The sequence below is a fragment of the Alosa pseudoharengus genome, unplaced genomic scaffold, assembly GCF_046254945.1.
Source record: "Alosa pseudoharengus isolate Yale_2024_CS ecotype anadromous, Long Island Sound unplaced genomic scaffold, YU_APseudo_1.1 YU_APseudo_1.1_scf_3, whole genome shotgun sequence".
NCBI classification, from domain to species: domain Eukaryota; kingdom Metazoa; phylum Chordata; class Actinopteri; order Clupeiformes; family Clupeidae; genus Alosa; species Alosa pseudoharengus.
Genome location: NW_027468718.1, coordinates 27,107,734 through 27,117,565, shown reverse-complemented (window position 1 = coordinate 27,117,565; position 9,832 = coordinate 27,107,734). Strand labels below are relative to the sequence as shown.

General features: G+C 39.1%; 1 long non-coding RNA gene across 1 annotated transcript; it reads right to left on the bottom strand.

The window, feature by feature from the left end:
• Positions 1–8,844: 8,844 nt before the first annotated feature.
• Positions 8,845–9,561, bottom strand: LOC143100916 (uncharacterized). The gene is made up of 3 exons (XR_012981973.1): positions 9,520–9,561; positions 9,318–9,400; positions 8,845–8,911 (listed from the first exon to the last, which is right to left on the bottom strand). It is a non-coding gene; the product is annotated as an uncharacterized LOC143100916 (long non-coding RNA).
• Positions 9,562–9,832: the final 271 nt, after the last annotated feature.

Here is a 9,832-nt window from a genome sequence, read left to right as displayed (position 1 = left end):
GCTTATATTTTACACAGTGTGTATTCCTCAGAACACCGTAACTCAGAACACCGGGCACACCATTAAAGATAGACACACTATTGCTACACAAGCTCCTCTGAGAAAAGATGACCCTGTTCTTTAGACAGAATAGATAGAATAATGGATAGTATAATTTAAACCCTGAGCCTGCCTCTCCTCCAGTAACCCTTGTGGACACTGACATTGAACTGTCGGGAAGCAGTATCCCTTAGATGTGACATCCTTGGTCTCCAAAGCCTTTGCTGTGATTAATTAACAGTGAGCAGGTAACACGTTCACAAGAGCACCTCCTCTCTGCCTTTCTGCTGACAGGTCAGTCTCTATGGACCATATGGGTCTAGGCTCCTTCATTTAAACTCAAAGCTTCTTCCTCATGCAAGTTTGCTGTACCTAAATATAACAGGGTCAAAGTCATTTTGATGGTAAACTATATTGAAATAGGGAGAATGCCTTCCGCTGCTGTGCCCTACCGGTCTAGAGAACCAGCCTGGCAACTTTTGCTCTCCCTCGACTCAGAGAATCACAAATTGCGAATCACAAAATTTACAACAATTGTGCAATAGCCTACTATTTGTGTGAAATCATGTAATATTACCTTGCCAGTCGACATGACTCTTTGGAGATTATGTTTGCTGGTTTGAGAAGAAATCCACATGTACTGTGTCCAGGGGGAAGTATGCAAACCATGAGTGGTCTTAAGACAGTTGTGTAAAATACAAATACTCCGCAACTAGGGGAGCAAAAAAAAACCTGCATTGAATTCCTAGACAATGGTACATTTATTTTTATTCTCAATTTGATATTATTCATACAGTAACAATAATATATCACATCAGTAGACTCATTATTTTCTTATTTATTTCTTTTTGTTGGACACATGAGGATCATGAAATATGCACATGCAAATTCTGTAAAGATCTATGATCACAAAAATCCAAACTATATTGTACAGCAGTACAGATTTTATTCCATTCCATTCCATTCTTAATGACACTTAATGGTTCAGGCAATGCTATTGTGTGTTTTGCATTCTAACTGATTATTTGGATTGTTGCATGGTAAACAACCCCCTACCCTTCCATTTTAAGTAAATAAATGATCAACTTAGCTTTACACAAACAGAAACATTGAAGGCATATATTCAGAAAGATGTTTCTGGCTGGTCTTACTATTGGATTCACATTTTATTGTTCTGGGGTGTGTTTCTAGAAAAGCTAACTTAATCATTACTAAACCACCATGGTAGAACACAACTTTGGCTAAAACAACAACCTAACAACTGTGTCTAAAGTGTACTGTAACTAGTTGGGCCACCCTTAGCAGCAACAACTGCAATCAAAATGTTTGCGATAACTTGCAATGAGTCTTTTACAGTGCTGTGAAGGAATTTTGGCCCACTCATCTTTGCAGAATTGTTGTAATTCAGCCACATTGGAGGGTTTTCGAGCATGAACTGCCTTTTAAGGTCATGCCACAGCATCTCAATAGGATTCAGGTCGGGACTTTAACTAGGCCTGACTTGACTTGTTTTTCTTTCAGCCATTCAGAGGTGGACTTACTGGTGTGTTTTGGATCATTGTCCTGCTGCATAACCCAAGTCCGCTTCAGCTTGGTCACAAACACATGGCCGGACATTCCTTTGGGATTTGGTAGACAGCATAATTCATGGTTCCATTTATCACAGCAAGTCTTCCAGGTTCTGAAGCAGCAAAACAGTCCCAGACCATCGCACTACCACCATATTTTACTATTGGTATGATGATCTTTTTCTGTTACAATACTTTTATGCCAGATGTAATGGGACACACACCTTTCAAAAAGTTCAACTTTTGTCTCTTAAAGGGATATTCCACCATTTGGGGAATTAACACTCATTTTCCACCTCCCCTTGAGTTAAACAATTGATTTTTACCTTTCTCCAGTTCATCCAGCCGTTCTCCGAGTCTGGCGATACCAGTTTTCATGACAGGGAATATCCGATCTGACTGTTTAGACTGCAGTCACACTGGCATATCCGATTCATATCCAATTTATTTCCACATATGAATGAGGCCTGTATTCAATCTCAAAATATCAGAATGCATGTTAGGCATGTTTGGGTCAATCTAGCCCAAAAAGACAAAACATTTGCAACAGAAATGCCTCATAGTTTTTATTGGTCCTAATACCCTCCTGAATCATATACTAAAAGTCTTCCTCCAAAGATGGAGTGGAACATATTTTTTTTTTTAGATTAAAGGCCAAAGTTGTGCCCAACACTCTAAGTAATAGGGAAAAAATGTAATTAATAGCTATATGAAACTTCTTCAGTTGATTAGTGATATCATACCAAAGAAAAAATGTATTATAAGTTTTTGAGATTTTATGTTTATATGCAAATTAGGCATTTATTCATAAAATGTACCATTCAAAAACACAATCTGAAAATTGGATGAAAAATGTATTGTTTAATTCTTGACACATTATCTAAAAGACACAATTAAAGAAGGGACTGTGGCTATGTTTCTATATCATCCCATACATTAGAAAATACTATTGTTTGAGTCATCAAAAAATCTATGTTCGTCATGAATTTGATATAAAAAAAGCACACACAGTAGGCTATAATTCCTGATCTGATGGGAGTCTGACATTGGCAGCTCTGTTGTTGAAACAAAAGGTATGTTAGACATTTCTTTATTTCTATCAAACATTATCAACTAGGCTTCTGTTTGGCTGACTATAGGCTGACAGGTTCAACTTTCAGCATCTTTACTCCTGTTAGCTGATGTTCAGTCCCTAAAGTAATTCACAAATGAAAAAATGCAAAAAAGATTCAAAGAAGCAAGCCGTTCATGCAAAGTGCCGGAAGAAATTCACAAATCCCAAAAGAATAGCGCAAAATAAGAAACAGCAGCAAGCAGGGATAGTTGGTTGTAAGCGGAGCTGCCCCTTCATTTTCATACAAGTAGTATACAGTAGTAGTATAGTATATACTCTTTTGATCCTGTGAGGGAAATTTGGTCTCTGCATTTATCCCAATCCGTGAATTATTAAAACACACTCAGCACACAGTGAGGTGAAGCACACAATCCCGACGCAGTGAGCTGCTTGCTACAGCGGCGCTCGGGAGCAGTGAGGGGTTGGGTGCCTTGCTCAAGGGCACTTCAGCCGTTCCTACTGGTCGGGGGTTCGAACTGGCAACCCTCCGGTTACAAGTCCGAAGCGCTAACCAGTAGGCCACGGCTGCCCCAATGCGTATGTGCAAATATGTCGGCAAACTTGGATGAGAACATTGATTGAACTTGATGGGATGAGAACATTGATTGAATGTGCACACCTTTTCTGTGATGTGAACCATGAAGGGTATAATCTATATTCCTCCTGGCATGGTGAAACAATGGCAAAGAGCAGCAATGGTCAATGGCCAATTTTACACAGTTTCTCATTAGAGGTTAAATAAGCTCATGGCTCATAATTTGTCTTGTAAGACCTGATAGGGTTTAATGGGTACAGGATGTTAATTAATAAACAATACCCCTTGGTACATGCAAAGCCAATTAATAGTGCTTAATGAGAACAGTGATGGATGGATAGTATGTAGTGATGAACCTGCACTGGAAATTGTTAGATTACGTGGGGCTGAGAGTCCCTTTACAGCAGCAAAACAAATCCTTCACAGTGGTATCATGGTGAATGCCACAGCAGGTGTGGACAGAAGTGATTGTTTATCTTGCACAACAGGCATGGTCTAAAGGGAACTGTGTCTAACTTAACAGTCCTCATTGATTCAAGTCAGTGGTTCCTTGTAGGCTATATACACTCTACTGTACTGCATTTAACAAGATGACCCTTATGATGAAAACCGATGTACAGTAATTGGCTTCATCCTTCTTTATCATGAGCATATAAAAGGAAATTTGTTTGGACAGTTAAATTAAAGGAGAACTCCAGCCAATTTTAACACGGAGCTCTGTTGATCATGTTCACGGAATGCTGTTGGTCGGTAAAAACGTGAAAAAAGTTGGTGCTGTCTGACGCAAGTTAGCTGGTTCGTGGCTAAAACAGCCAAAGTGTCTACAAGCTATGCTATGAGGGCATGTAAACTGTGCCTGTGTGCTTCCTAAAGCCAGGTTCACATTGTAAGCGACACAATTACAAAGGTAATGAGCCTGTGCAAGTACTGTAAGCAAAAACCAAATCAATGAAACATTACCAAACCATGGAGAAAGCCTTGTGCCTTACTAATAAAACAACAACATAATGTATCTTTTACAACTTTATTTTATTCCCTTTTACAACTTTAGACTGAAAATTAAACTAAATAGGCTACAAAGACTGTGAAAGCCAGTAGTCGTTTCATTAAAACGCTTTTTAATAACAGGGGACTCCAGCAGGTGTATTACACACCTGAATGTAGCTGTCAGAAAGCACTCCCTGACGCAATCTGCAGTAATGCAAGGTTTCTGTATTTTTAAAATGGCCCCTATATGGCTCTGTGCCCTTTTTGATTTCATGTTTTGGGAATTTCAGGTGTAGGGTGACGTTGCCTCGGGGAGCATTAATTAGAGGTGGACAAAGTACACAGCTTCATTACTTGACTAAAAGTACAGATACTCTTTGCTAAATTTTACTCAAGTACACATCTCAATTTGGCCAAAGTTTTCAGAAATAATTGTTTTCAGTGATAAAACCTCATTGAAACTAGATGTACCGCAGAGCGGTACAAAATATGACCGCCGCCCAGTCCAGCACATTTTTTCCACAAAAAGAAATCACGCTGAAAGGCCTATATGATTCTAACTGTCTCACTAAATTGCATTATCCACACTCAATTCTCACTGGTATCTGCTAGACAACAAGTACCAAAACATGATTAGTTCATAGATTTCACATGTAAAATTAATTTTATACAACCCCACCTCCATCTTGCCTGTTCATAATTCTGAGAAATTCTTGAATTGTGTGCATGTGTGCATGTACATGTTTATGTTATGCGTGTGTGTGTGTGTGTGTGTGTGCGTGCTTGTGTGTATGCCTGCGTATGTGCCTGTGCATGCAAGCATACATATGTCTACTGTGTGAGTATGTGTCATACGTATGATTACTGTGAATGTATGTGTGTGTGTGTGTGTGTGTGTGTGTATCTGTTTGTGCACATGTGTGCACATGAAATGGGTTAACATGACCCCTGGAGGCAAACATACGGAAAAAAATGGTCATCCTAGGCCCTACAGTTCTCAAGATATTCACAGAGAACTGTGTCTGCCCTACCCTCCTTTCGGGGGGTCCAGTCCAGCGGGGGGGCTACAGATCAAAACGAAAAATGACGGTTCCATGCTATCCATGTGGGGGTACATGCCCACCAAGTTTTGTGTACCCCGGTCTTTCAGTGTCCCGGGAATCCTTGTTGGTGTACGTCACTAAATGTACACATAAATTATTTTATTGTAAGGCCCCCCATGAACGAAAGTACACAAAACTTGGCATGCATTCGGAGGGTGTCATAATGATCCTACACTTTTAATTTCGTGCAGTTTTGACCTTGTCAGCCAGAGATATTGTGATGAAAACACCTAATTTTTTGCTTTTTAATTTTTAACTAGGTGGCGCTATACATGAAATAAGTGGTAATGGGATGGGTTGACATGCCCCCTTAAGACCAACATACATAAAAAAGGTGGACCTCCTAGGCCCTACGGTTATCGAGATATTCACAGAAAACTGTCTCCGGCCACCTACAGGCCAGTTGGTGTATAGTAACATAAATTAATTTATTGTGTGGCCCCCCATGAACGGAATTCCACGAAACTTGGCGTGCATACAGAGGGTGTCATAATGATCCTACACTTCCAATTTTGTACAGTTTTGACTTTGTTAGGTCACAGATACCTTCAATTACAACACCTCATTTTTACTTTTTTGTGTTTAACTAGGTGGCGCTATACATGAAATGAGTGGTTATGGAATGGGTTGACATGGCCCCTTGAGATCAACATACAAAAAAAAATTGGTCCTCCTAAACCCTACGGTTTTCGAGATATTCACAGAAAACTGTGTCTGCCCTACCCTCCTTTCGGGGGGTCCAGTCCAGCGGGGGGGCTACAGATCAAAAACGAAAAACGATGGTTCCATGCTATCCATGTGGGGTTACATGCCCACCAAGTTTCGTGTACCCCGGTCTTTCAGTGTCCCGGGAATCATTGACAGAAATGTGGGCATGCGAAAAAAAAAAAAAAAAAAAAAAAAAAAAAAAAAAAAAAAAAAAAATCTGACTAAACCTATATGACCGCCGCTTCGCTGCGCGGCGGTCATAATAATATGCATTTTCCATATGGGGTCTTCTGTCTCCTTCTAGCCACAGCGTTTTTGTTGCAAACGTAATCAACCTAAGCATGCTCAGATGACGTGATAGATGAGGCGCTGTTGCACCTGTCCATCATTGTAAAGCCCAATTTGATTGGTCCGCCAGATTTGGGGCGGGCATAGTTGTTCCACAATGGAGCAATGCCAGACCGAACTTCCTGACCTCAAATGTTGTGGGCGGGATTAAGTTTGGCTGGCACCCAGGCTAGGGCAGGGACATGAGAGTTGTAAACATTCAACATTTTGGCTAAGTCCCCTCAAACTTGCCAACTGCTGCTTTAATGAATTTCCGAAATAAAGGTTGAATGAACGACTAAATAAAAATAAACGTGGTGTCAGGGTGTTACAGTAAGCCTCAGAGTGTGATCTGTTTCAGCGCAAATAAACCTGTCGACCCACATTGTATGCTTGAACTAATGATTTAAAAGGGCAGACCTACCAGTAATATCATCCAGGAGTCATGTGTTCCAGTGAAAAAAAACCTATTGGCCAACTTTAGTGATGCTCAGAATTTAAAAAGGCAGACCAGTAATATCATCCAGGAAATTAATCCAAAAACTAAACTAGTTGCATTCTGCAAATGGTTCTGTGATGATTGTATTGTAAAACTTGTAGAGTGTTACAGGGAGTCATGTTGTGTTTCAGTGCAAAATAACCTGTCTGCTCACTTTATTATGTTTGGAACTTGGACAAACAATGACTCAACATATTTCTCTACATAAACCCAACCGATCCATAAACCACATTATATTGAAGAGGTTCATTAGGCCTACTAATATACTATTTACACTGTTTCTCTATAAAGGCCAAACAATACAATTTACATAAACCACATTATTGGTATACTATATAATATACAAAGTCAAAACTTATAAAGTTGTATTTTTTATAGAAAAGGGTTCTTGTATGTTTTCTTCTGACCAAGTACTAAACTAGCTGCATTGTGCAAATGTGTCTGTGATTATTTTATCACTAAGCAGTGAATGTGTTACAATAAGCGCATGAGAGACATGCTGTGTATAACTTTTCTCTGCATAAACCACACTGGCAATCAACTGATGTTGCCTGAAATCAGGTTAACTGTTTGCAATATATATTAAGGTAAATCTTTTTTGTTCAGTTGCATCAGAAACTGCAAATCACTTTATTTTCTTTTTAATAGCGAAGACATAAAAGTCATCATAACTCATACGTATCTAGCACATGTTACTTACACATGAGTATGAATATATCAGCTATTTTTACTAAAATGTTATAACAAATTTGCCCAGATGTGATGATATTTTGAGAGATCATGGTCAATCAGAAAACATGCTTTATTCTTTCAATGATACACATCAAGGGAGGGAGGCAAGTTTCACTAAGAGGATTCACATGTACAGTATCTCTAAACAGAGAAACAAGCTAAGCTTAAGAATGTTACAAACAAAGGGGGTTGTGACCTCTAGTATGGAATAGATGTACAGGTCACAAGGGCTGATCTTCCTTGCACCTGGCCAAATGTTATGCTAATCGTTTCTGAGTACATGGAGCAGTTACAGTGACAATGGGAAGATGCAAAACCTCCACATTCCTGCACACCTATAGACAAAGAGTAAAAACTGGAGGGCTACAGAGGAGCACAGCCTTTTGCTATAATGCCCCTACTTCCTGGAATAATCTTCAACGCACTATAAAAATGAACTCTCTACTTTTCTATGTGGACTACCCTTAATTAACTTTTGAGAATAAATAAAGGTTGAATTAACAAATAAATAAAAATAAATGTGGTAAGTGTGTCAGGGTGTTACAGTAAGCGCTCAGGGAGCCATGTTGTATTTCAGTGCAAAAAAACCTGTCGGCCCACGTTATATGCTCAAACTAATGATTTTAAAAGGCAGACCTACCAGTAATATCATCCAGGAGTCATGTTGTGTTTCAGTGCAAAATAACCCGTCTGCTCATTTTATGTTTGGAACTTGGACAAACATGGACTCAGGGAACATATTTCTCTATACATAAACCCAACCAACCCATAAACCACATTATTGGTATACATATGCTAAGTTAAAACTTGTAATAGTTTAACATTTAATAGTGGTATGTTTTATATAAAAAAAAAATCTTGTATGTTTTCTTCTGACCAAATACTATCATCCAAAGACATAAAATACACCTATCTATAGATGAAGAGTAACACCTGGAAAGAGTAACACCTTGGAGGTCTCAGAGGTGCACAGAAAGTATTCCATTCAATCCTACATCTAAATCTAGAGAATATATAGCAATTTATAAGAGATACAAAATAATAGAAATATCCATATATGTACATGTACAGTATAGCGATGATTCAGATTTTTCACCACTTTTTCATATGATAAAAAGTGCACAAATGAAAAGTTAGCAGTTGTAGTAAATTAGTTAGGATTAATTGGCACAAATATCCTCTTACATGTGAAAACAATTATGATGTTATTTGACTTCCTCATGTATTGATACGGTGAACACGTCTCAGTCTCACAGTCGTGCTGTTTGGAAGGCCATTCTCAATGAGCTCCTCACGAAACTGATGAAAAATAACACTGCATGAGCATGACAGCTGGAGTAGGAAAAAAAAAGGACTTTTGTTAATAGAAACTTTTCTGTGATGTTTTGGTCAATGTGTAATATTTCAACAGACTCTAAAGGTGACAATACATGGGGCAACTTTTGAGCGATGTTGCTGGATAGCCACATAACCAGTTCCATGTGTTCTGATTGGATGATCATAACCATTTGCCTACTGATGATTAAACTTGTTTAGAAAAATGAATGTTGGCCAATATTGATGGGAAACATGCCAGAACAATCTTTAGGAACACTGCCCAGCAACATTGCTCAAAAAACTGCCTTGTGTATTTTGAAACTTTGAGACTGTAAGAAAAAGTAGCTTGAGACTAAATATTCACTATTCAGGGGAAGCCTTCACTCACTGGTTTTAAAATCATCTCTTCGATCTCAGCTTCAGTAAGGTCAGTCTCCGTGTCGACAACCATCCTCAGACCAGCTACAAAGGCTATCAAGTTCAAGTCAGAAAGTTCGTGTTAGTTGTTTGTAGGAGGAAGAAATAAAAATTGGCAACCTATAGTGGACGTTGAGTACCTGAGTAACAGAAGAAAGGGCGGGCAGTATTACAGTTCTCATCTGTCCAGTGGCCCGAGTCACTGAATGACACTGCAGTGCAGTGTTGATTACCATTGGCGTTATCAGGTTGGAAATGAATCCAGTGTCTAAAAGAGGACTCACTCCCGTCTGACCACGTTCTGGTTCTGTACAGGCCAATGTATACGTTAGTACCGTTTGCGGCATCGAGGACCTTTTGATTTTCCGTACTATTTCTTATGCTTGGAAGATCGACACCACGGCGAAGCTAGTTTCACTTTGACAATGAGTTCAAATAATACACGAGTGCAGATGCGTGTAGGCTATACTCTGCTAGGTTTTAGTA